Source organism: Lemur catta, chromosome 18 (assembly GCF_020740605.2).
Source record: "Lemur catta isolate mLemCat1 chromosome 18, mLemCat1.pri, whole genome shotgun sequence".
Taxonomy (NCBI): domain Eukaryota; kingdom Metazoa; phylum Chordata; class Mammalia; order Primates; family Lemuridae; genus Lemur; species Lemur catta.
In genome coordinates this window covers 47,755,180-47,778,317 of record NC_059145.1, presented here as the reverse complement: position 1 = coordinate 47,778,317, position 23,138 = coordinate 47,755,180, and the positions used below count along the sequence as shown (strand labels likewise).

At 49.1% G+C, this 23,138-nt stretch overlaps 1 long non-coding RNA gene across 4 annotated transcripts; it reads left to right on the top strand.

Annotated features, from left to right (window-relative positions):
- Positions 1-267: 267 nt before the first annotated feature.
- LOC123623548 lies at positions 268-11,459 on the top strand. 4 transcript variants are annotated; one of them, XR_006729895.1, is made up of 4 exons: positions 4,749-5,156; positions 6,179-6,341; positions 7,773-7,868; positions 8,413-8,448. It is a non-coding gene; the product is annotated as an uncharacterized LOC123623548 (long non-coding RNA). The 4 variants fall into 4 exon arrangements; XR_006729893.1 differs by lacking the exons at positions 7,773-7,868; positions 8,413-8,448 and adding an exon at positions 268-4,639 and having other exon boundaries at positions 5,032-5,156; positions 6,179-6,467; XR_006729896.1 differs by lacking the exons at positions 7,773-7,868; positions 8,413-8,448 and adding an exon at positions 9,696-11,459.
- Positions 11,460-23,138: the final 11,679 nt, after the last annotated feature.

The window sequence follows — 23,138 nt, the reverse complement described above, 5'->3', positions numbered from 1 at the left end:
CTGGTATTTTTATAGCAGTGCAAACACACTAAGACATGCACCTTAGCTACAGCCCCAAGATTTGAGTGTAAAATTGTAAACAAAGCAGCGATACATTTTTTAAGAAATAAGCAAAAACATTATATGAGAACAGTGATTCTCAATGTGTTATTCAAGGGCCAGGGATGCAAACTTGGGCCTCCCCAGATCCACTGAAGGGGTCTCCCTGGGTGGGCTGCAGCCCCTGCCAAGCAAATGCTCAGGTGCCTCTGGCGCAGGCAGCTTGAGACTCATGAACCACTGGGTGCGGGACCAGGAATTGAGCATCCACAGCTGCTAACGGCACAAAACCAGGGACGACCAGGCCTTTTATAGCTCCTGGCGAAAGAGCACGGGGCACCTACAGCCTTGCCACAGCGATGGAACCCGAGTCCGGCCCAGTTTCCAGATCCAGCGGCCAATTTGCGGGAAACATGGCGGCGAGCGAGACACGTGCGGCTGCACCCTGAGCACGAAGACATCAAAGCCCAGACACCGGGGACCGCAGAGGTCAAACAGCCTCAGGTTTTTGAGAAATAATTGGTAAGGACACGGAAGGGAAGGAGGGGAATTACAGATCGGAGGAGACTTAAAGATACATCAAAACTTTAAAAGGAATAAAAGGTGTGGGGGAGGCCAGTCTGAACAATAGTGCCTCAAGGTGCAGTCCAGATGATAACATTAGTTTTAAAAAACCACAGAAAGGGATCATTCGTAAGTCAGGGTCGTGGCTACGTGCGGGGGAAGGAGGCGGCCGTGCAGGGACAACAGGGATGCAGCCAGCGACAGGCTTCTTGGGCACAGTGGCCAAGTTCACGTGGTGACAGGAGGCCGCTTGCCCTGAGGCCATTCATTAGTCCACACGTTCATCCGTGTGTTTCGCTGAACTTTTATTTTACAGCAAAGTGATTTTTAGGAAATAGGGCAGGGTCTTGCTAACCTGTGCAAAATTCTCAGATTCACTGTACATTTCCTCAAAATATGCAGCCTGTTGGAACCTGGCATTAACTGTCCGACGTTTCTTTCTGGCAACAACTCCTAGATGGCCCCACACCCAGGTGGGCATCTGCTCTCCTTCTCTCCCGAAATCAGGACCACAGCACCACTGGGTCTTGAACAAAATGTTTTCCATTGCATTATGAAAATCAGCACTTCAATGTTTTCCCTCTTTTGCCTAGAAACTTTTAGATCTTCCCAGGGAAAGGTGAACTCTGGCTATAACCAAGGGATGTTTATTTTCTGGGACCAGTTGAGAGCAGACACTGTTCCTTGGTGTCACTGGGTTCTTGTGGCTGCAATTTCCATGGCCTGGCCGGCTCCTCTGCCCCCAGCCTCAGCCCTGTCCAGTTTGTCCCTGTACCCCAATTCTCCCGGTGCCAATCCCCAGGGTGCATATTCTGACTGGGTCCTGCTCCTGTGCCCTGGCTGGACGTCCTGACAAACACATGTCCCCAAAGCCCCCACCCTGACACCTTACTTACCTGAGCCCAGTCTTGCTCTCAGTCCTGCAAGCTCAGTCCCACAGCCCGGCCTCAGATCACAGAGGTGTGAGGATTAAAGAAAGGACACTACAGTTGGCAGGGGACAGGTATGGGACATTTATCTTTTAAATAAAATGATATCAAATTATTTTGAGTCACGTTGGACGACAGTTCAAGGGTGCATATTATCAGTGGAAGCTTGTAGAGAACTGAAAAATTGAAAAGTAACAACCTAGCATGTAGCTTTGACAGCGAGGGCGCTGTGGTTTAAGTCATTGCTGTGAACCGCCTGCGACCGTTGCACCCGACTCCCAGGCCCGGTAATAATTATGCGTAGCAGTGAAGTCAGGCCAGCTTCATTGCCAAGCGTGATTACGGCCGTAGACTCTGTGTTTACTTCGCCAAGAGCACAGCCATCGGCCCAAGACGCATGGCCACCTGCTAACGACACTGAGAAAAACAGAGGGACGTCGCCTACATGCTGTCCAGGAGCCAAGGCAATTTTCCAAATGTGGCAAGTGGAGAAATGGGGGGACAAGGAGGCTGAGATGGCTTCCCAGAGGTCGCGCGAGGCTTTGCCTTACAAATAGAACTCTCACTCGTAGGTGCAGACACATTAAGGGAAAGCGAGACTGCGCTCGCTAGCTGCTCACACTTCACCCCATTACTGGGCTCTCTGCGGAGCGTTGTGCTTCCTCCCGCGAGTTACAACCCGCAGCCTGCAATCTCTCTTCCCTCCCTTTGCTTCCCGGGGTTCATTTCCAATTCTCCTGGCTCTGTGAGAACAGAATGGTTTCTTTTTCCTGATTCTAATTTTCCTCCTTAGAAACAACGTTTCATTTTCTTAATGACCATGTGCCACTTTCTGACACAAACTTTGCCCAGTTTTTTCTCATAATCCAGATTTTCCTCTTCTCTGGGTGGAACATTTCTCATGCCCACACACGGGTCTGTGCCCAGGTGACTGTTCTCTGCAAGCACAGATCTGGGGGCTTCTCTAAGAAAACCGAGAATACAGACTTCAGTGGGGATTGGGGAAAGGAGAGAATGGGATTAGACTGTTTCTTTGACGGCTGTGCGACCTACCAAAATACAAACCTTTAAGCACTGGCACCTGACCACATGGAAGTGATGAATCATGGATTTCTGTCCCATTCGAGAGTGCTGTGGTTCTCTCCGGCATTGTTTAAGGAAACTGTGTATCTCTCTATCCATTGGCCCAGCGATTCAGCTCCAAATGCATGCCAGAAAAAAAAATTGACATAGCTATAAGTGGAGGTTGTATAAAATTATTCAATGAAGCATTGTTTATGAGAGTAAAGAGTGGAAACATCTTAAATATCCATCAATAAAAATAAAAAATAAAGCTGGTATGAACATACAAGAATCCACCACAGAGCAGTCTAACAGAACAAATCCCATGTGTGCTGGTTCATGCTGACACGCTAGCACGGACTGAGCTCAAAAGCCTTGAGGCAAAGCCCACGAAGCCCACTGGCTCCTGCACTGGCCGAGGCAGCGGACCCCCAGGGCTGGACTCTCGGGTGAGTTCAGTCACCTGACAGACGCAGCACGCGCTCCGCTCCTGCGGGGCAGGGCCTGGGGCAAGAGCGGGGGCCCTGCAGCCCCTCCCTGCAGTGGGCAGGGGGCGGTGGGGACACTGGGGGGACGGGATGTGCCGGCTTGTGGCCATCTCTGGGCTTGACAGACAGGCCCACCTGGACAAGAACCATCGTGGAGCTCACCGCATTGAAGGGAGAAAACGGCACCCTCAGGCCGGTCAACAGTGAACTCAGGGCAGTGTGGAAGAAAAGAAGGCCTTCTGGAAGTTTCTAAAGAGACCAGCTCCCTCATCCCAAGAGCCGACTTGTCTGGACACCAGACCTGGGATCTGGCTGTGAGAGTGTGTGGGGACTGGCCCCCCGGGGAAGTCCAGAGGAGGCAGCTTTCATCACGTCTGGGAGAAATAAACTTGCCAGGGGACCCCGAGTCCCTGAGGAGCTGCGAGGTTGCTTTTCTCTGTGGGTCGGAGATTACGGTGGGAATGGCTGCAGCTGCACAGGGACCCCTGCGTGTGACAGCGGCAGTGGGCTGGCACTCGACTGCCCGCCACGTGGGCGCAGTGACCTCAGCAGACACCAGAATAGTCTGAGTCTGGCCGGCCTACGGTGTTGTGGCTGGCTGCGGTGTTCCTGGAAGGGAACAGACGCGCCGGCGACCGACTCTTGCTTGGCCCTGTCCAGCCGGGGGACTCTCGGCCGAGCAAACGGGAGTCTCACTGGGATCGTGCAAACAGCCTCAGCCTGTCAGTCCCAGACTCCAGCTGGTTTACAATCCCGAACCTTCCAGTGACCGGGAGGCTGGGCCCTACGAGAAAAGACCCCAGCACGCTGCCAAAAATGCATAGTATTACTCTGACTCCCCCAGAGGGGGCTGCGCACGGCGGGAAGGGAAATAATCAGACATTTCAGAGATTACTGGACGCTGGCTCTGATCTGACGCTAATTCCAGGAGACACAAAACGCCACGATGTCCCCCGGTCGGAATGGGGGCTTGTGCAGGTCAGTGGGGTTTAGCTCAGGCCCGTCTCTCAGTGGGGCCCGGGTACCCGGGAGCCCACGGTGGTCACGTCCCCGGGGTCCAGGATGCATAGCTGCAATGGCCACCTGGGGACTGGCAGCGTCCCCTCCGTGGTTCCCGACCTTGGGGCTAAGGATGGGAAAGACCAAGCGGAAACCACTAGAACATTCCTCTACCTGAAACAAAAGGTAGTAAGCCAAAGCAATATTGACTTCCTGGAGGGACTGAAGAGAGATTGGTGCCATCAGGGACTTAGGTAAGGGCGGTGTTCCCACCGCGGCCCGTTCAACGCTCCCCGCCGCGAACACCCGCGGCCTCGGCGGGTCCGGGCAGCCCCGGCGCGGCGCCTGCGCGGGGGGCTCTGGTGAGTGAGCGCCGCCCGCCCCCGCCTGTCCCCGAATGTGCCCGGGGGACCCACGGCGGCTGCTCGCATGGGGACAGGGCGCTGAGGGGCGCCTCTGCAGCTCCCTGAGCTTCCGGTCTCAGTTTCCCGCCGCGCTTCCCGCATTTCCGGGATGAAGCCAACGCTTGGCGCGGGTCCTTTCCCTGGAGAATCCAAGGTAAGAGGCTTTCGCAGGGCGCGTTTGGAAAGCAGATGGCAGGGGAAGGTGGCTGCCCGTGGGGGGGTGTCAGGCCCGGACGGGGGCGGGGAAGGGGCGCAGGTGTAAGTCCCGGGGTATCTGAGAGAGCCCCGGGCTCAGCGCCAGGCCACGGTTCTGCGCCCTCTGCCTGCACCCGGGTGACAGTCCTGTCCCACCAGACCCACCCTGCTGCTCTGCCCTCGCTTCCCCCTCCCCCCCAGTCTCCGCTTAACCCCTGTGACCCCCCTGCCCGCCTCCCCCAGGGCCCCGCAGGGACAGATTCTCCACCTGCATTAGCACTTTCTGGAGAACCGACTGGCACTCACAGATGTGTCAGAGTCACAGAAGTGATTATTATCCTCACTTTACAGGGAGGAAAATGAGGCGTGAGGAGCCAGCCAGCCAGCTGATTGGAGTGCCCAGTGTCTCGAGTGGTTTTTAAATGAAAAATGCACGTGCAGCTCTCTCCAACGGGACAGAAAGGTCTGCTTGGAAGGTGTGAAATTCCACTAATCAATAACAATATTTTTCCATTGAATTAACTGGTAATTGATAATAGAATATAAACAAAGCTTATGAATTTGGTTAAAACCTTTATTCATGGTTAGTTAGAGGAAAAGAAGAGGGTTTTTTTCCTAGAAATAGCCAAATGTTTAAGCCAATTTATCATTAATTCTTTTAAGTAAATGCTAAAGTCTTATTAGTTCAATAGTGCCCAGAACTGGTAACAGCATATCTTAGCGGCCTTCCTTCTGCACATTTTCAGGAATATATTCAGAGGCATTTACGGAGAGCTGCTACTCGCTGCAAAGTACTGTCTCTCTGCAGTGGATGTCAAACTAGCTTGGAGTCCAAGTGCCTTGTAAGCCAATGTGTGGCACAGAACCAAGGGTCACGTGAATTCAGAAAATCTTTGCAAGAATTAACATGACGTGTCTTCAAGATTAATCCACCTAGAAGTGACTTCCAAAGGACATTTGTTCATTTATTCACCAAATATTGATTTTACACTACCAAGGGCCGTTGCTAGACATATAAACGTTTGAGCCTTTGTGCACCTTACTATTTGGGAACATTTGGAGTCACGTAGAGCCTAAAATTCACTGTTGAAACCCCTAAGACTATACAGTGCTAACATGCTAACCTTCTCCTTCCTCACACTTTCACTAGACAAGCCAGTTATTTTTCAGTGACTACTAACCCAAGTTTACTCTATGATGTTGAAATTTCCTGGAAAGTGTTCAAGATACATATGTATAATATTAGCAGAGATGGTTGTCTACTAAACTAGGAAGTTGTCTTGTGCAAGTCAATTTATGTAAAAATGCTACTTGCTTTTGGGAACTGAAAGTGTGAAGTTGACATAATCTTAAAAAAAAAAAAAAAATTTACCAAACCAGGACAAGAAAGCTAAGATTGAAAGAAATAATGTCTAATCTCTTTTTTATGGTGGTAAAATATATATGACATGAAATTCACCATCTTAACCATTTTAAGTGTACCTTTCTGTGGCATTAGGAACATTCACACTCCTGTGCAACTGTTACCACCACCCGTGTCCAGAGCTTTTCATCTTGCAAAACTGAAACTCTGTCCCCGTGAAGCACCGAATCCCCATTTCTCATCCCCCAGCTTTGATGACCACCACTCTACTCGGCCTTCGTGATTTTAGCTACTCCAGGTACCTCGTCTAAGTGGAATCACACAGTGTCTGTCCTTTCTCCTCTGGTGTATTTCATACTAATGAAACAATGTCCTCAAGGTTCATCCTCTTATAAACACTTACACGTCTAGCAGTGGCCCTTGGTAGTGCAAAATCAATATTTGGTAAATAAATGATTGAATGTCCTTTGGAAGTCACTTCTAGGTGGATTAATCTTGAAGACACCTCATATTCATTCTTACAAAGATTTTCTGAATTCATGGTTCAGAACACATGTAACACAATGGCATTACAAGGCACCTGGACTCCAAGCCAGTTTGACTCCAAGTCAATTTCCTTCCTTTTTAAGACTGAATAATATTCTATGGTGTGTGTAGACCCCATTGTGTTTATCCATTCATCTGCTAGTGGGTGGTGGGGTTGGCTCCAACAAGGGCCAGTACAGCTCAAAGTAAAATGAAAAGTAGTCAGTTTTAGTTCATGTAGACTAGACTATGCAAATAAATGCAAATTAACAAAAAATAACACATATTGTTCTTCATCTTGTTCCCCATCACCAGCTCCTCAGAGCTCACCCTGGCAGTATACTTTGGTAAAGACAGAAGTGTTGATAGGTACCATCTCCAGATATTCCTATGCATGCCTGTGTTGACATAGACCTTTAATCCTATGGTGGGTACAGTTTATTGATTTAATCAGTAAACTCATTGAAATTGCCAGGATTTGAAGGTAAATGCCTTGAGAAGTTAGCTTGATCACAGTCAACTAAGTACTAGCTTATAGTCTATTTATCAATCTATTTCCTGATAAAATATTGCTTCACAAGGACAATGTTGTCTTTAGTATAAATAAATAATGATTACAGAAGGCTTAAACAAATTGGCAGTGATTGGATTACACTAAATATTTATAGACCTATAAAACGCATCCATGCAAAGACGTCTATCAGTGCCTGTTGGGAACGCAACATCCAAAAGGCTACATACATACACTGAGAATTATTTTTATAGACTGCATTCAGCAGCCCCCAGCATCAAACACTTTAAATTCAATTTTTTAAAAAATGTTAACAGAATGCCGCAAATAGTTGATTACTGTTCTTAAAAACTTGCAGCAGTTTTGATCTTAGATTTGACACATGCAACCACACGGGTGCATGCTCCTTCTAGAAGAAAACGTTTGCTTTGGGTGGTAAAGCAAGTAATCAACCCGTCACCCACACACTGCAGCAGACTTAAGACATGGTAGGTGGAGATTTGTCTAATTCATTGGAGAAAATAAATACGGACTGCCTTTAGCTCAGTTGTCCACGATATGATTACAGCATGAAGCACAAAGAAAGTTAGAAGCCACCTCCAGCGTTTGTTTGTTGCAAATGACTGGACCGAGCAGCAGTATGAGAAGTGACAGAAGTGACAGTTACATTTTCTCCGCACTCTTGTCTCGCAGCAGCGGGAGGACGATGGTCTCTGCGTCTTCAGGAGCTCCGGGCACGTCTGCTGGCCAGAGGCCCCGCCTGTCCTGGGGGCTCCTCTGATTGTGCAGGTCAGGGGTGCCCGAGGGAGCGGGGGGGCAAAACTGCTGCCCTTGTCCCATGAAGGGCTCAAAATTAGGCCGGAAATGCTCGTTCAAGACAAACTAGTTTTCTTAGGAATGACACGTACGTTCCCAGTGTTGTTTCTAGAACCTAAATTGTTTGGGAACCCATTCGTAAAACTATAAAAGATCCAAAACAATTGTTAATAAAGGAACAGATATTTTTCTTCTTGCAATGAGATTCTAGTTGGCTCTACATGGCCATTATATGTAATATTTAAAAATGTAAAAATTATAGATTGTTTTAGTTGATCCTAAAAAAGAAAAATGCTACATTTCCCATCAGGCCAGACAAGCGCAGGTTACCAGGCTCTGCTCCGATGTTGGAATGTGGGACAGTATTGGCACGTGTGAGAGAGAGTTACCCGTCAGACCAGTCTTTTAAATAAATTAAAACCTAAGTGATCATGGTGTTTAATTCTTTACAAATATCTAACATGAAGAAAGTGCTTCTTAGCTTAAAATGTAACCTGTTGCTCCCCTCCCTTTATAGTCTCAGCCGTCTACATTAAGTCCTAGAAGAGACAGGAACACCTTACAAATGGAGGTCAACGTGCAGTGACAATCCAAACTGCTAAATGCATCCCAGGATTGAAGGTGATTTGCACCTGAAAGCTAATGACACAGCCAATAACCAGCAGCTATGCTAGGGGATGTCAGGAAGTCAGCTCTACAACAGCCTAAACCTTGGAGAGAAACGTGCAAACCAGTGTGGGACATAACATGTGCATGTCAGATAATAAAATATAGAACCTAGGCCGGGTGCGGTGGCTCACACCTCTAATCCCAGCACTCTGGGAGGCCGAGGAGGGAAGATCACTTGAGGCCAGGAGTTTGAGACCAGTCTGGGCAACATAGTGAGACACCATCTCTTAAAAAGTGGAAAAAACTATCCAGGCATGGTGGTGCACACCTGTAGCCCCAGATACTTAGGAGGCTGAGGTGGAAGGATCGCTTGAGCCTAGGAGTTCGAGGCAGAGTGAGCTGTGATCACACCACTGCACTACAGCCTGGGCAACACAGCAAGACCCTCTCTCTCTCTCTCTCTCTCTCTCTCTCTCTCTCTCTCCCTTTCTCTCTCTCTCTCTCTCTCTCTCTCTCTCTCTCTCTCTCTATATATATATATATATATATATATATATATATATATATATAAAAATACAGCACCACATCAGAAAAGCACAGATGTTAATGCAGTTGAGGAAGAGGATGGTGAGACAGGGCTGAACTCATGGGAACCCAAGGGCAGTCAGTGCTCCTTCCTTTGAGCCTATTGAAGGGTGAAAATATAATTTTTCTGCCATCGATAGACAGTTTGTTAATCCACAAATACCTTGGAAGGCATTTTGAGCCTGATCACTGCTAGGAAACAAGATGATATGTTTGGGGAGGAAAAGTAAACACATAATAAGACTCCCCCACCCGAGACACCCACGCGTCTTGCTCTAACCCTACAATGGAGGTTTCTGATGCAGAGAGAGATTGCATAGATGCTGCATAGACAGTGTAGACAGTAAACTCTATGCTTTACTGAGACTGGTAGGATTAGAAAACAAAACAGCACTTAAGTATTCGGGGACGGGTAGGTGGTTTCCAAATCTCCTGTTTTTAGCCATAATTTTTCCACCCCTTTTTGCCCTGTTATTAATATTTAATCAATATTAATTATAGCTCTTACCACAGTGCCGCTATGGATCAGGTGCCCTGGTTGCTGTTTAGTGTGTTTTTCTAATTATCTCCGTGTCCCTACGGGTTGACTGACTTTTTATGTTATAGATGAGAAGACAAAGAGACGGAGGAAAAGGAACATGCGTTTGAAGCTCACCCGGCTAGTAAGCAGCTGAGCTAGATTCCAACCAAAGCCAGGCTCCAAAGCCCAAGCTCGTTACCTAGAAATCGTGCTCCAGTGCATTTAGAAATACAGGGTGGATTTGCACACCGGCAGGTTCCGGAGAGCTGCAGCAGAGCGTGTGTCCCGGCACAGAGCCCGCAGCCCAGATGCCCGTCTCTGCCGCTCCCTGGTCATGTGCTCGTGGCCCATCAGCTGAGGGTCTGTCCCTGTGCAGTAAGTGGGCACTAATAGCACATTCCTGGCCAGGTTGTTAGGGTGACTGTGGGAACCAGGAATGCTTGCAGGGCTTGGCGTTGTGCCTGGTGCAGAGCACAACACTTAATGGAAAAGCTTTTCCAGAAAAGAGAAACCTCAGTCTGAGAGACCACATGCAAACTGAGATCAAGTGACTGAGCCCAGCACTTGCCAGCTCAGAGCTTCCCTCACAGAGCAGCCCCAGGGTGACCAGCATCACTCCAGTAACATCGTGTTAGGGTCTGCGTAGCCTCTGCTGGGTGTAATTTGTAAACACAACCCACGTGGGAGAAGGAGAGTTTGCTGATGAACTTATTCTTCCCTTCTGTGATAGATAAAGCCCCGTGTTGCTCAGTGCACTCCGGACCTCTTGTGAAAAGAGAACCTAAGGGTGTGAACTCTGCCCTGGATCAAGCAAGCAGGACAGGTTTTAGGAAAGAGTCTCAGTTATGTAAAGTTCAAACATTCCTGGGATCTTTGCTCAACAACCTGGGGGCTGAGACGCAGTTCAGAGCTGGAGTTGGAGGTTCCTCTTTATTAGGACACAATTTTGCAGTAGCTTTGTTTTAATAAGAAAAGTAGAGGAAACTGAAGGCGTCAAATGAGTCAAAATGACCCTCCTACACTAAGGATTAGGAAACCCATGTTTCAGGAAAAATAGTGATGGTGATGACTCCCTAACCGCTTCGGTTCAACACGGAATTTCGTTTGCTCGCTGCGGTTAAAATAGCTGAAGCTGACACCGTGAGCTTCCGACGCTGAGGGGCTGAGGGGCTCCCCTTCCCAGAGTGAAACAGCCTGATGTTAACAAGTAGCAAAGTTCCCGGGGCTCTCAATGGTAACAGTGACGCCTGATCACTCCTTCAGCAGTTACACTGTTTCTAAGATTTCCGACTATTTTTTGCAAAGTTGAATCAAGTCCCTCTTTTATGAATGTTTAGGCGTCTCTCTCCTCCCCCCCCCACTTTTAAAAATTAACAAGCCAAATTTGTCTATAAGCGTAGGGACTTCGTGTCCAGAATGAACTCAGGACCAAAAGCCACTCGCCATGGCTCAGCATCGTCTGAAAGAGCTTATTGGCAGCGCTCAGTAATAATTAATTCGTCTCTCTCCAAAGCCAACGCTGTCCTCGTAGACCAAGAGAAGCACTTAGGACTGCGGAAGGAGGAGCTTGAAAAACAACGCAGTGTCCTTGTACGAGGGCACCACACCCTGAACCAGAAATCTCCTTCCTCAAGACCACGTTCTAAGGGGGCTTTTAACCTGAGGTTCTGTATTCTTTGACGCCAGATTCTTCACTGCCGGGTAATGTCAGCCCAGTACATATGCAGCAATTCGTTACGTGGAGCTTCATGGAAAAAAAAAATTTTTTTATCATACTCCAAAGAGTCTGAGCTGTAAAGATATTAAATAGATTCTGGTTGTAGGTACTCAGTCCTTCTCAATAAAGGATCAGTGAGGACCTCTAGCCCGTGTTATTTCGAGAGTCCTCTCTGCGGGCGCACACCACACGTTTTTTTCTGGGTTCCACTTAATTCCCAGACCTCATCCACACTGAGGCGTCTGCTTCTCCTTTCAAGGCTTTTAGTGCAGAGTTTAGTCTTTGCTCACATCACAGACTTGCGCAAGGTGTCGCCTCTATACCCAGTGACCCCCTGAGCTGTGCGGCTCCGTGTGTGTCCTGGATGATTTTGGACACGGCTCATACAGCTCACGCTTCTCTAGTGAGCGTACTTCCTCCGCGTTCCCCTTAGGGGGGTTGTTTTCGTTTCTACCATGGCAATAAGGGTGGGGTCTTAGGCTCACTTTTTCCAGGAAATCGTCACTGCTACCTAGAAGAGGAACTGAAAATGAATCCTGTGTTTGAGTAGCACCAGGACACACCCAGCAGGTAACCTCGGACTCTGCCTCTCTGTGTCTCCAACCGTCTCTCACACTCACACTCACACCAGGGCTACTTGAAACACTGCGGTTCAATCACTTCAAGCTCAATGTCATGGGGGTTAGACATCGTTATAAAGCCTCTATGAACTCACGATTATCTTTATGTGCATATGCTGGCTGGCCAGATGTGTAATGGGAACCATTCAGTAGAGAGGGTTTTATGTAACGTTATTGTCTCCGCTTTATGAAGGAGAGTTTCCACCTACACCATGATGGTAACCACTTGTTTTTAATAGGGCAACACCATCTGTGCCAGGAAATGGTCCACTTCAGACTGAGATTTTTCAGCAAATTTGAAATTTAAGATTCTGAAGAAAAATGTCCTACATTGAAAAATGACTGGCATTATGCATTCATTGTGATAAAGACATAGCTGTATGAGTTATTTCCTGCAAAAGCAAAATATTTATATGGATATATTCTCCTATAAACACTTAGGCAATAAAGAGCCATTCTGCTCTCAAAGCGTAAGATGAGAGGCACACGGTTTTCAGCCTTAAGCATTTCTGTTTGAATTCAACAGCTTACAGGGCGTCCGGGTTTTCACGTCATGCAGAAAGTATCACACATGTTGTTCTAGCTTGGTTTGCACGTGTTCCCCTTACAGAGAAAGGAATGCTAGTTGCAGAAGTGTTTTAAAATGAATGTTTTATTATCATTTAGGTAGGATGAAGCTAAGCAGATCAGGAAATGAATTTCTTTGAAAAGATATCAATAGTTTGTTACAGTTTCCAAAAGGGGGGAGGGGCAAAGCCTGGGGTGCACATCGCAGCACCGGGGTACACCAGGGGGAGGGGGCTGAGGGGCACGTGGGCCCAGGAAGTTGCGGAGAGGCAGGTGAGCAGGTTTGGGATCAGCTGGTTTGAAAGGTCTTGGTGGGCTCTGGGGCTTGGGGCTGCCCCAGCTGCCTGGCGCCTGGTGCGGGGGTGAGAGGCAGGTGATGGTGCCCGGGCAGTGCGAGAGCCGGGTACAGGAGGGCTGGGTGTTGCGCCTGGAGGGGGTGGGTAGCACGTGACAGGTGCCTCTAGCGAGCTGCCCGCCATCCCTGGGGATTGGCTGGCCGGGGAGGGGCGGCCCCCCAGCATCCTCGGCCCCGAGCATCACAATGAAAAGGCATGTTCAGTACAGTGAGAAAGATAGTGATGCCTGTGATGATGACATCATTTCAGAACCTCAGGTAATACGGCTCCAAGAAAGAAGGAGAAAACGGACTTCCAGTGATCGTGACTAGGAATGAGTGGTGCACACACCTGTAGCCAGGGGGACACGGAAGGAGGGAAACATGGGGAAAAGCAGCAAATCAGGGCAGGGAAACTATTCCTCAAGTAATGAGACAGTTTAGAGCCTTTTAGGGTCTGGCATATTCACCTACATTCAGAACTCAGGTGGATACATCAGAAGTCACAAATATCAAATATTTGCTGCTTCTGTGCTTAGATTTAAAAAGTATCAAATATTCAAGGGTGCAAAATTATGTTTTCCATAACTATTCCATAAGAATAAAAGAAGTGAAGGTAGGTCAGATTGGCAACCAAATACCTTCTGTTCAAATATGAGTAAGTCTGAAATTGTGGTTTATTTTTAAAGCTTCATTTATCAGAATTTTAATGCTGGGGAGAGACTCCTCTGGCATCACCAGCTCGGATTCACACAGCCTGGTGCCGGCGTCCACGGGGCGCTGCCCGTGGGTGGAAGGGGCCTCATGGCTCGGGTCCCGGTGGGTGAGCACCTGGCTCCGGTCCCAGCCCCCCGGCAGGCTGTGTGACCGCCTGAAAGACCCTCCCCTCTCTGAGCTTTGGCAGTAACAGGAGGGTCTGAAAGTCCTGCATCGTAAGACCATTAAGAAGGTTAAACAAGGTCACACTCATAAATCATGCAGACCAACGCCCTGCATGCAGAACGTGCTCAGTGAGCTTCAGCTCTGTTTATACGGCAATAACACAATCCTAAACACCTCGCAGAATGACCTGTGTCTTGCTAACTATACAGTTGATAAGTCTCTCTTGATAAGCAGATTAACCCAATGAGGAAGGGGCCATGGTAAAGGTTAAGGGATCAGCCCAAAGCCAAAGCCAGCAGTGCCACAAACGTGGACCCCAAAGAGCAATTGCAGTCCGTGAGCCGACGTGCCAGGCACGGTGCACACAGGCAGCGAAGTCAGTGCGTTGGTTGCTGTTGAAGGACATCTGGGTACCTCCAAGGACCAAACCAACAGAGCAAAACAGTGGAGATGGCGCCAGGAATCACCGTGCATCCGGCTGCCTAAACATAAAGATGCATCTGCTAGTTTTTATAGAGGCAGAAACAGTCAGTTTTAACTGAAAGAAATTCTGTTCCTTCATGAAGTCACGGAGATTTTCCACCCTCCCGAGGACTGTGCAACTGGGATGAATTTTCCCTTGTCATTAGAATTTTCTAGCAATTACAGTTTTTCATAAATGTGACACACATTTTCTAACATTTTAACATCTCCAACTCATGATACGTCTTGCAATCAGAGGCTTCTTTCTTTCTGATCGGTACATGAGATAGTGGTGTGGCAAAGTAGATGGAATTGAAGATTCAGTGAAAAGCAGTTTTACTGGCACAACCCACAAAGGGACAAAGCCAGTTGAAAAGAGCCTGTGACAAAACCTGAAACTGCAGATACATTTCCTTGGAAAGCTATTATTGTGCTGGGTTCAAAATGTGGTGTGATCCTGTTAAAAAGAGGAACCAAGTAAGAGGGCTCACACTACCTCATCCTTAGAGTCACTGCAAATGCTAAACTAACCAGGGAATGTGGTACTGGGGAAAGGACAGACACATGGGTGAATGGTAGAAGGTACAGAAATGACCTCCCAGGTCTATGGTCAACTGATCTCCAACGGAGGTGCAAAGGAAATTCCTTGGAAAGGGATAGTCTTTTCAACAGATGCTTCTAGAACAAGGAAGCATGTGCATTGCATATGAAAATATATATATATATACATATATATATGTATATATATATATACATATATATGAAACTAAATCCCTACCTCATACCATATCCAAACATTAACTGTGGAATCCATTTAGGCAAATTTTTTTAGATATAACACTCAAATCACAATCATAAAATTTTTTCAAAGTGATAAGTTGGATTTCATCAAAATTCAAACTTATTTAATGTTCAATCTAAAGACTGGGAGAAATTATTTGCCAAACACTCATCTGACAAAGGACTGGTACCTACAATTTTGAATTATTCTTACAACTTGATAATTAAAAAACAAACAACCCAATTAAAAATGGGTAGGCCAGGCACGATGGCTCATGCCTGTAATCCTAGCACTCTGGGAGGCCAAGGCAGGTGGATCACTTGAGACCAGGAGTTCCAGACCAGCCTGAGCAAGAGCAAGACCCTGTCTCTACAAAAAATAGAAAAATTAACCATGCTCGGTGGCACCTGTAGTCCCAGCTACTCAGAAAGCTGAGGCAGGAGGATCACTTAAGCTCAGGCATTGGGGGCTGCAGTGAGCTGAAATGATGCCACTGCACTCCAGCCAGGGTGACCGAGTGAGACCCTGTCTCAAAAAAAGGGTAACAAATTCGAACAGACTTGTCACTGAAGATGATGTACAGATGGTAACAAACGTAAACAGATGCTGAGTGTCAGAGTTATTAAGGAGACACAACTTAAAACCACTATGAGATACCACTACACACACAAAAAGCTCAAAAACTGACCCTGCCAAGTGTCAGTTAGGATTTGGAGCTAGAACTTTCATATACTTCTGGTGGAAATGTACAATCCTACAACCATTCTGGAAAACAATTTAGCCATTTCTTTAAAACTTAAACATATGCCTTCCTATAGTCCTAGCTATTTCTGCAAAAGAAAGGATACTTGTCCACTGATTGCTGCTTGATTTGTAACAGCGAAAACCTGGAAACAACCCAGATATCCCTCAACAAGCGAGTGGATGAACAGACGCCGATGCGTCCTGCCGAGGACGCTGCTCACCTGCACAGGGAAGATCACCTGGTACAGGCTGCGCGGCCCACTCTGGGAGTAATGAGGCCGAGTGAGAAAGGCTGACAGCAAAAGAACGCACACTATTATTCCACGCTGTGAAATTGTAGGAAATGTAAACAAATCCACCGGAAGGAGATCTTTCTGCCCAGGGGTGAAGGAGAGCGGGCAGCAGACAGGGCCGTTTTCCCGACTGCGGTGTGGGTTTCGTGGGTGTGTACACGTCGGAACGCGTCCATTTGTGAATTTTAAATATGTGCAGTTTGCTCTGCATCAGCTGTGTCTCCATAAAGCCATAAGCCGGGGGGAGCAAAAAGAATAATACTAACAAAATAGCAGGAAAAAACAAACTTTGTCCTTTTTGGGTCTCAAAAATATATGCCAAGACTTTTTGGATTTGAAGGCAGACAGGTTCACTCTGGAATACGGAGCTCAGGGGCAGTTCCATAAATCTTGGTGCCCTGAAGAATAGAGTCTCCTAATAAGCTGATTACAACGTATGTTAAATCTGTGTCACATATGAGAAAGCACATTGTACTGAAAGGATAAAAAGCCAAGTTATTAATAACTAACGGAGACCTGTAAACACCTACAGGTGTGGAAAGGAGCATTCCTGGGAGAATATGCAAATCTATTCTTGGGGGGAATTATTCCTTCTCTTCTCACCTTTGAATCTCGCCCACGGAGGGAGGGACCCAGGACACCTGTGTCTGCTGCCGGTCAGTGGGGTTCTGGCGCCCTCGTGTGGTGAGCGAGGAGAATGCAGCTGTCAGAGAAAGGACGGGAGGAAGGTGCGCACAGGTGAGCACAGTTCTCTAAGGCTTAGGGTCTTGTTGGAAAGCTTTGGTCAATTTGCAATCACTAATACCGAAATGATTAAAGTGCTTCCCAAATTCTATTCTGCACAGGAATCACCCAGAAAGTCCTGTTTAAATGAAGTTCTTTTTTTTTTTATTTCAGCTCTTCATGGGTAAATGAAATTCTTAATCCTGTAAACACCTGCAGGTGTGGAAAGGAGCATTCCTGGGAGAATATGTAAATCTATTCTTTGGGGGGGAATTATTCGTTCTCTTCTCATCTTTGAATCTCGCCCACGGACGAAGGGACCCAGGACACCTGTGTCTGCTGCCGGTCAGTGGGGTTCTGGCGCCCTCGTGTGGTGAGCGAGGAGAATGCAGCTGTCAGGGGCTTGCACTCACCTGTCAGAGCAAGGACGGGAGGAAGGTGTGCACAGGTGAGCACAGTTCTCTAAGGCTTAGGGTCCTGTTGGAAAGCTTTGGTCAATTTGCAATCACTAATGCCTAAATGATTAAAGTGCTTCTCAAATTCTATTCTGCACGGGAATCACCCAGAAAGTCCTGTTTAAATGAAGTTCTTAATCCTGTAAACACCTGCAGGTGTCGAAAGGAGAATCCCTGGGAGAATATGCAAATCTATTCTTGGGGGGAATTATTCCTTCTCTTCTCATCTGTGAATCTCGCCTACGGAGGGAGGGACCCAGGATACCTGTGTCTGCTGCCGGTCAGTGGGGTTCTGGCGCCCTCGTGTGGTGAGCCAGGAGAATGCAGCTGTCGGGGGCTTGCACTCACCTGTCAGAGCAAGGACGGGAGGAAGGTGTGCACAGGTGAGCACAGTTCTCTAAGGCTTAGGGTCTTGTTGGAAAGCTTTGGTCAATTTGCAATCACTAATACCGAAATGATTAAAGTGCTTCTCAAATTCTATTCTGCACGGGAATCACCCAGAAAGTCCTGTTTGAATGAAGTTCTTAATCCTGTAAACACCTGCAGGTGTCGAAAGGAGAATCCCTGGGAGAATATGCAAATCTATTCTTGGGGGGAATTATTCGTTCTCTTCCCATCTATGAATCTCGCCCACGGAGGGAGGGACCCAGGACACCTGTGTATGCTGCCGGTCAGTGGGCTTCTGGCGCCCTCGTGTGGTGAGCGAGGAGAATGCAGCTGTCAGAGAAAGGACGGGAGGAAGGTGTGCACAGGTGAGCACAGTTCTCTAAGGCTTAGGGTCTTGTTGGAAAGCTTTGGTCAATTTGCAATCACTAATACCGAAATGATTAAAGTGCTTCTCAAATTCTATTCTGCACAGGAATCACCCAGAAAGTCCTGTTTAAATGAAGTTCTTTTTTTTTTTTATTTCAGCTCTTCATGGGTAAATGAAGTTCTTAATCCTGTAAACACCTGCAGGTGTGGAAAGGAGCATTCCTGGGAGAATATGCAAATCTATTCTTGGGGGGGGATTATTCGTTCTCTTCTCATCCTTGAATCTCGCCCACGGAGGGAGGGACCCAGGACACCTGTGTCTGCTGCCGGTCAGTGGGGTTCTGGCGCCCTCGTGTGGTGAGCGAGGAGAATGCAGCTGTCAGGGGCTTGCACTCACCTGTCAGAGCAAGGACGGGAGGAAGGTGTGCACAGGTGAGCACAGTTCTCTAAGGCTTAGGGTCTTAGAAAGCTTTGGTCACTTCGTAATCACTAATACAAAAGTGATTAAAGTGCTTCTCCAATTCTACTGTGCACAGGAATCACCCAGGAAGTCCTGTTTAAATGAAGTTTTTGATCCAGCAGGTGTGAGGGGCCTAGATTCTGCACCTCTCACGCCCCTTTGGGATGCACGAAACAGACCACGGGCCACACTCTGAGCAGCAGAGGCTTAGAAGGTCGGAAAGAGACAGAAACAAATGCCTACGGGTGGATTTTAATATCTTGAGCTAAATCTAAAGAATTAAGTGATATTATATCGCGAACATATGTGCACCGTGTTCTGATTGCAGGGAATCACTCCGGCTGCCACGTGGGAGCAGGGCGGAGGCATCCTAGGTTAGGCGGGGGCTCTGGGTGTCTCTTGCTGGAACTCGCGGGATCTGGCTGGTTCCTGTGACGCTCACCAGACTGAACATTGAGGAAATCCCAAGTCGGCTTGGCCAGGATTTTGTTTGCTCAATATTTCAGCCATGGTATCATGTATGTAAAACTTATTTATTTCAATTGCTTTTTATATATGTAATATATTTTCTAAGTTCCAAGTGTATATGTCTAGCTGGGGAATACTGCAAAGGCAAGTGTCTGGAGTCCTGCTGGTACAATAAAACTGGACATGCACCCACAGCTCGGGTAACGCTGGTGGAGGGTGTTGCAGGTGTGAGGCAGGACGGGGAGGTCGGGGGGTCCCTACTGGACCTTGTGCAAAGAAGCCAGCCCCTGACCCAGAAAGGCTGTTGTTGTGAGGTCAAGTCCCTGTGAGGCTTCCCGTGTGAACACAGTGTCCTGTCCCTACTGTGTGTGCCACACAGAGTGGCCCCCTTGGTCCTAGTCTTACACAAGTGTCCCGGCTTCTGAGCAGGAACGGGAAGATGGAGGCAGGGAGGGGGAGGGGAGAGAGAAAGGGAACAGGTGTGTCATTTCCTAAATCAGGAAGGCTCTTTCAAAATATTTTTAACACCTTTATTAAAATATAATTCAAATTATTTTTTAAAAACCATGAATCACAGACAAGGTTCTTATTGGACCCACACACAGCTAAAATAAGCTTCCAAAAGCAGTAGTTACCCTTCCAAAATGTGGAGCATTGGGGCATTCTCTATTCGACCTCCTGGCATTAAACAAAGAATGCTGGTCACCCCCTACAGCAGGGTTTTCCCACCCAGTGGCTAAGGCTGGGACACTCACAACCAGCTAACTCATCCCCGACCCGCTTGACGGCACAGGACCCAGCCTTGCAGAGCCAGGGCAGCCTGAGGCCACTGCGGCTGCTCCCCTCTGTCCCTCCCCGCTGGCTCTGGAACCTGCCCCGCAGAGCCCCAGACACGGGAGGGCCGGGCGGCCGTCACCGCGCAGCACCAGGCCGAGCTCCTCTGTGTGGCCATGCACGGCCGGCCAGGCCCTGAGGATGCGCTGGGTGCTGGGTGGGGAGGCTCTGCCAGGGCAGGTGGAAACGGGCCTCTCTCCCAGCCAGGAGGCCAGAGGCCTCCAGTGTCCCGGGAGAAATCTGCACTCCCTGAAAAGAGTATGTCCCCTAAGGCTGGAGGTGGAGGAGTGGCCATGTGTGGGCATCACACCTACACTCTCCTCCTCCCCCACCCCCCTCCACCTGCTCCCTCCCCCTCCTCCCCTCCCAGCTGGCCCTCACCCCTCCTGGACACTGTCCACACCGCCCAGCTCCCTCCCCTCACTGCCTCCCCCCCACGCAGGTCCTGCTTTTTCACAGCTCCTCCCTGAGTGGGCCTCCCCCATCCCCATATCCTGCCCATCCTGTCCCTCAGGCCACCACTTCCAGGAAGCCGGCTTTAATCCCCAGACTCAGTTTGACCCCTCAAACACACTCCCACACTACCTGCTATGGAGCTTTCTTATCATTCCCCAGGTCCCAGGGCCTTTGGCCTTTGAGACAGCTGCACCCAGGCCTGGCCGGGTCCTGCCGGGCAGGGACATGGTGAGTGGGTCCAGGAGGCGGGCCTGGGAGAGAGGCCTGGGCTGTCCCTGACCCTGGAGAATGGGCCGGTCCACAGCCTGGAGCCGGGGTCACTGGTGGGGAAGTAGGCAAGACCCCCGGGCCTCACCTCCTGGGTGCGTGTTCAGCTCAGAAAACAAGGAACCCAAATGCAGTTTGGAGTGAGCTTAATCCTCTAATAGTGTGTGTGTGACTGTGTGCACACACAATGCCCAGCCACCCGTAAACACGCAGGTAAACCGGCTGTGGGCTCCGGAAGAAGGCGGCTCCCAGACCTGCAGAGATTGAGACAAACAGCCATGAAGAAATGAGCAAAAGTCAGGGGAAAACAACTAACTTGGAATGAGAATCTCAGGAATTCATAAACATTATCTGGAAATAGCCATCTCCAGGGAAGAGTTCCAGAAATGGAGAAGCTTACACGGTTATAGAGAGAAATGTGAGGACCCGTCGCCAGCAATGCCGAAGCCATTCCCGGAATGTCAGGGGATACAGCTGGCGAGCTGTGAAAACAAGCTCTGATCACAGAGCTGCATTTTTGAAAGTGAACAGTAAAGAACAGAACAGTCAGAGGACAGTTGTGTCCCGGGGGCAGAGCCGCAGGACCCAGCGCAGCAAAGCGATGCCGTCCCCGCGCCCGCTCGGGGAAGGAAGGTGCAGACTGTGGACGGTCAGCCGGCGCTGGTTCCCTGGGCAGAGGTGGGAGCTGCGCCTCTCTCTGTCTGTCTCCCTCTCTGTCCCTTTCTCTCCCTCTCCCCCGACACCTTGGTGGGAACTCCCCTTCCAACCGCCCAGCGCCTTGCTCTCACCCCGCACCTGCCGACCTGCCTCTGATTGTCCGCCTGGAACCCCCCACTGCTGGCAAACGATGCTGTTAGATTCTTTCTGTGACTCCAAATCCCTAGAAATTAGGGGAAAAAAATCTTCAAGACTCATTAGCCAAAAAATGGGACCTTACGGGGCGTCTCGGCATTTCCTTTTTCATCCTCATCCTTCAGCTCCGGGTCCCAGGTAACTCCAGGACGAGCGTGGCCGGGGGTGCAGGTGCCGCCCTGCCCGGGACGAGCCGTGTGGTTTCCGTCCCATCCTCAGACTTTCCACCTGCAGCTGAGTCACCCACTGTATATGTGTCCTTTTTTATTTTATTTTATTTTATTTTTTTTGCCTGACTTTAAAACAAAATCTGAGACTAAAGTTTAAAAAGAGAGCTTGTGAATCCCCAACTGAGGTCAAAATCTTGGCGCCAAAGCAGAAGATGCGCAGGCCAAGAAGCCCAGAGTTGCCATGTCCCTGAGCCCAGAGCCAGCCAGAGAGCGGAGGGAACAAGGGCCTCTGTGTGCGGCCGGGCAGCGGGACACTGGGGTGCTGGTGTCCCTGCCAAGAGCCAGGTCAAGTGAGGAACTGACCTAAATGGGGCTCGTGCCCCGTCCAGGCCCCGGGACTGCGCTTGAGGCCGCGGGTGGGAGACTGATGGGACCGGGACCCCCTGCCCCGCAGGGCCGGGCCGCTGTGAGGGTCTCTCTTTCTACTCAGTCTGGTCATTGCTGGTGTGTGAAAGTTGGTGCTTATTTTGAATAGTAGCATTTAACTGAATTTCATTAATTCTAATAACTTACCAAAGTATTTTAATATTTCCATGTAACTAACTGCATTGCCCCCAGAATAACTTTGTGTTTCTGGTTAACAGCAATACTGTCTCCTCCCTCCCTACTGGGGAGAAGGCTGTGAGGAGGGACACTGCGGGGGACCTCACAGGTGCCCTGACCCCACGGTGGAGCAGGCGTGAACCAAACACTAAGACGGGTGAAGGAGGACATGGAGCCCGGAGATGTCTGAAGCGTCCTGAGCTTCCATCTTTGCACGTAAGATACACTTAATATCTTTCCCAACAAAATCAACTAAAATGCTGGACGAAACCTACAAAAATAAATCTTTTTAAATGCATGACTGACCTGGCATTAAAGGATGGAATTAACAGAAGTCAATAAAAAAGGATTGGCAGGAACCAAAGCTGGTTCTTACCCGGGAAGTTTTGTCTGTTTGGACGGCTGCTCAGAGCGTGGGCACCAGAAACAAAACCCAAGGGCCTGCCAGAATGAGACCACAGCCCGAGATCTCAGCATTTAAGAATAAAAGCCCCCCCTGCAAACGGAAACAGCAGGGGAGGCTGCTGCTGCACTGGTGCTGGATGGACGGAGGGGACAGGGACCCTGAGGCTTGGTGGCGCTAGGGATCGGTGACAAGCTCTCCCACAGAGCTGCAGCATGGGCTCAGAAGGATTTGTGTGCGAATAGGGTGGGGGTGAAGCTAGTGCCCACCTGGCACCCTTCAGTGTGAACCATGCTCTCGAGGTCTCCCATCGTGAGCTGGGGTGCCAGTGCCCCCACATTTAATTTTCTCCCATGTGTCTAAAGCCCCCTCCCCCGTGCAAGGATCAGACCCAACCATGGTGTGGCCTCAGCCAGCGAACCCTCCTCGGGCCTTTGTCCTTTTTACCAAATGAGGAGGGTGGATTCCGTGATCCTAAAAGCCCTTTCCAGCGCTCTCTGGGTTCTGGAGGACACAGTTGCCCGAGAGACTAGAGAAAGTGCCGTGAAGTCTAAGTAGGTCTGCGCCGGTCACACTGGGTCACCCTGCACAGGCAGGGGAAGCAGCTGGCGGCGGCCCACACGTGGAAAGGTGGACTCTCTCTCCGGGCAGGAGTCTGAGGCAGGTACCCTCACCTGCGCGGTGG